The 4,312-nt window shown below is 35.1% G+C and overlaps 1 long non-coding RNA gene across 1 annotated transcript; it reads left to right on the top strand.

Moving 5' to 3' along the window:
- The first annotated feature begins 208 nt into the window (after positions 1–208).
- LOC132274409 (uncharacterized) lies at positions 209–2,703 on the top strand. Its single transcript, XR_009470411.1, has 3 exons — positions 209–403; positions 1,690–2,196; positions 2,325–2,703. It is a non-coding gene; the product is annotated as an uncharacterized LOC132274409 (long non-coding RNA).
- Positions 2,704–4,312: the final 1,609 nt, after the last annotated feature.

Here is a 4,312-nt window from a genome sequence, read left to right as displayed (position 1 = left end):
AAGACCTCATAGAATGATAAAGCCCATAATGTCGAATTCTATTAGCCCAAGTAAGTCCACATACAATTATAAAAGCCTGCAACCAAAATGAGTGGTGTAGATGAAGTTTAAGTATTTCATCTACACCACTCAAACTCAAAACCCTATTTCATCTACACCACTCAAACCCAACCTAGGGTTCGCTATATATATATCGTCTCCATCAGCCTCAGCCCTCGAAACATGCGGTGACCCCTTTACTCTTCGGATCTGTCCGGATTGAGGATGGGTGCCCTTGCTCGTTTCTGAACTAGGCCGAGTTGCCTCGCAAACTCGGATCGAGTTCCAAGTGCGGGGTTCACTCAGGGAAAGGTTGGGGGTTTTGCGCGCCGATCAGTAGATTCGGCGAGGCCGATTTGCCTAGGTAAGATCTTTGTGTATTATATAAAACATTTTTGCATTTAAACAAGTCCGGATCCATAAAAGGGCAAATTAGCTCGGCTCATTAAGCCCTAATTCAACGATCGCGCTCTCTGTCTCTCTCTCTAATATAACTATTCAATTGAACCAGCATACGTTTCTTGAGTCTCTACTGTCAGATCAATGGACAATCGTAGTTCATCAGCTATTCTTAAAATGAATATTATTGAATTATTCAAAAAATGTAGAACTATTCCATTGAACTAGTATACGTTTCTTGTCTCTATACTCTCTCTCCCCATTGTATTTCACGACTGTATTCTTAGACGATTTGTTATTTATATTATTTAATTATTTGATTTGTTTTTTTGAATGTATTTTTACTTAGAAACCCTATTCCATTGAACTAGTATATGTTTCTTGAGTCCATAACAGACAGATTAGTATGCATCTTGACACAATTAAAAAATTAGTGATACATCACATACTTTTGATCTACTATGCATCAGTAGATCTGAACTTGTATGATCTTTCATAATTTTGATTATTTGTTCATCAGTTATTGGGAATGCATAATTGGCGTGATTTCTTGCTTCTAATTAATGAATTCAGACTATTTGTGCATGGAAGTGTGTAATTTTTGATTATTTGTTCATAAGAAATGTTATTGTGAATGCATAAGTGGCTTGTTTAGGATTTCTTGCTTCTAATTAATTGAAATTTATTTATTTATTTTTCATGAATGTGATTGGTGCTGCACAGGTGACATTGACGGTCAATTACAAAATTTAGTTAGGTGACATAGGTTCCTATATAAAGAGTTATTAAATATAATTTTTTTTTATATTTTGGAGATCATACCAAATTGTTGGGTTTGTTTAATTATTATCAAGAGTTTGAATACGGTCTTCATCGCTTGGAACTAGCACCATGTTATGTTATTACCCAAATCACATAAATATGCAAGTTTATACAGTGTGATCCAGTTAACTTGGAAGTTCAAAATAATGTATATTGCTCTGTTTGCCATACAAATTTTCTATGCTACATGATAAGGGAATAGGTTTTGTTTTGAAGAGATCATAATAATCACTAGTTTAATTTATTTAAACACCATGATATGTAATGAACAATTGGTCAACTTGGTTACTTTCCGAAAAAAAAAAAAAAAAATGGTCAACTTGGTTGATTATGTGCTAGATTCTTATATGTGTTTACACAGTATGGTTTATTATTTAACTTGTAAAGTTTGTTACACATGCTTCTCATTGTTGAATGCCTCAAATGCAGATTTCATATTGGATTGAGCTGGACATCACGATGAAACCTATGAAGGTGATTCTAGAAACTGTAGCTGACCTAATTTTCAATTAAGATCATTTGGAAAAGTATTTTTTTCATCATACTAACTACTACCTGCCTCTCCTTACCATTCTAGCACAAATAAAAGACTTGATAAAAACAATCAAAATGGACAATACATTATGAGATCATATAGGAGTGTCCTAATACCTTATACATGGATGTGCACAACATTCTGTTTTACTTGAACTAGCCTGAAATTTATTATGTCTATGTAGCAAATGGCCTGTATGATCTCAAAATGTATTGTCCATTTTATTTTTATTTATCAAGTCTTTTATTTTGTTCTAGAATGGTTATGAGAGGGAGGTAGTTGTTAGTATGATGAAAAAAATACTTTCCAAAAGATCTGAATTGAAAATTAGGTTAGTTATAGTTGATCATCTTAAAAACTTTATATACATTGAAGTAGACAAAGAAGCCCATGTGAAGGAGGTATGCATTATCAAAGTATCATACATTTGTGTTGCTCAACTAAATGATCTTTGCCTTCATATATGTTTGCTAATTTTACCCTTTTATATTTTATTTTTGTTGACACCCTTTTTTGGTAAATTGGGCAGTGATGTGGCAATTGGATGGAAGTAAATTGGGGAGTGACATTGCAATTGGTTTAAGTAAACTGGACAGTAACGTGGTTTAATATTGCATGTCAAGGGTGGAGATGATAGAAGCTTTTGAATTAACTAATGGATAAGAATCATAGCACTAGTATTTATCTTTTAGTTGGTTTTAGTTATATATTATGTTTATCTATATGATTAGTATATTTTGAAATTACATTTTGTTATGTGATAAGAGTTGTAATGCAAGTAAAATACTTTCATATAGGAGTTTGTTTTATGTATTATTCTATAAATAATTGTAAAGGTATGCTATGTTAGAGGTCGAGCACCTCAGAATCTTTTATTATTATTGTTGCTTTCTCAAGCTTCTTCCCCATATAGCATCCTTGCTATTTCTATCTCTTTTTTTATTTATTTTAGTTTCGCTTCTCTCTCACTTCTTCCTATCACCTTCTATATCTATATTTTCTTCCCCTTCTATTCTCAAATTGTTACTATATTTATTCATCAATTTAAAATAGGTTCTAGCCAGCCGATTTTAGCTTCAACATTCTTGGCATGCCCGGTGGAACCTTACTAGGTGAGTGATTAATAGTAAAAATATGCAGTCGGCTTCTCAACCGATGTATGAATATTTTGATCAGTCATATATGATGTACTAGTATTCTAATCAGTCATATGGTTGGCTAAACAATTATCAACAAACAGTCGCTGATTATCGGCAGGTGCCAATAGTGGATTATCGGTAAGTGGCAAATCTCAACCGTCGCTGATTATCGGCAGGTGCCAATAGTGGATTATCGGTAAGTGGCAAATCTCTAAATGAGAGAATTTAATCAGAAGGTATTTGTCGATATATTTGCCAAAACGAGGGAGAAGATTAAAGCAATAATGACTTAGATATTGGCTACCCAGAGTAGCTATGATCAAGCCGAAAGCTTGGCATCTTATGCATCAATTTTTCAACTAGCGGTGATTCGCTAGTAAAAACAGAATTAGCAATGCTTGCAAGCAATGCTGATTGCCTTTCAGAGAGAACAACGAGAAATGGGGGGGCAATCAAAACCGAAGGAAGAACAACCCACAAGCTCCACCAGTATCACCGACGGCTGTCGAGGGGCATGTTATTGCAAATCCACAACGAGAATGGGTTGACCCGTATTATCCACTTCAGCCTATTAATGATTTTACTACTTTCAACGGCAGAAAATATCAACCGTATGATCGGCAAGATTATTATCGATCAACAGCAAAATTTCAGCCACCAGTAATAGATTATCTGCAAGTTCCAGCAGCCGATTAACGGCAGGTGGTAAATAAATCACAACAGATGACTTATCAACAACAAAGTTGGAAAAGTTATCAGACTGGTACTGAAAATTGGCTGAAAGCAAAGCAGCCTATGTAGTAGAATTCTTTGTCGATTGTGACATCTAATAATCGGCAAAAACAATTATCAGCTCAAAGAATTGTTTTAACTCGCTGTCTTCAGCCCAATTTCAAAAAAAAGGATTAGCTGATGTTAATTGCAAAAGGTTACTTAGAGCTCGGTTGAGAAAATCGGCCGAGGCAAAATCGGCTAAAAAACCAGCTGCTGTCGGGGGGCATGTGATTGCAAATCCCTAACAAAAGTTAGTTGATGCATACGCTCTACTTCAACCTGCCGATTATAGTGGGGTCATGCTTACTGATCAATGGTCTTTTGGGCATGATGTAGTCCTGCCGATTGAGCTGAAGGCAAAATCAGCAGAAAGACAATCGGCTGAGATGAAATCGGCTGAAAGGAAATCAACTAAGAAAACTCTTTACTGGCACAATGCCATTCATCTAGTAGAGATATAGGCAGATCAGCTAGAATGCTTCACAATAATTTAATTCCTGTTGATCATGATTATGATTTGCTAACGGAGTTAGAAAATGCATGGGGGCAAGTCCTTTCTGGGTTTATGGGTTGACGATATCGGTAAACTTTCTGAGAATTTAGG

The sequence above is a fragment of the Cornus florida genome, unplaced genomic scaffold, assembly GCF_030987335.1.
Source record: "Cornus florida cultivar Cherokee Brave unplaced genomic scaffold, ASM3098733v1 CherokeeBrave_3.0.0_Hap2_Chr09, whole genome shotgun sequence".
NCBI classification, from domain to species: Eukaryota; Viridiplantae; Streptophyta; class Magnoliopsida; order Cornales; family Cornaceae; genus Cornus; species Cornus florida.
This window is presented reverse-complemented; position numbering and strand designations above follow the sequence as displayed.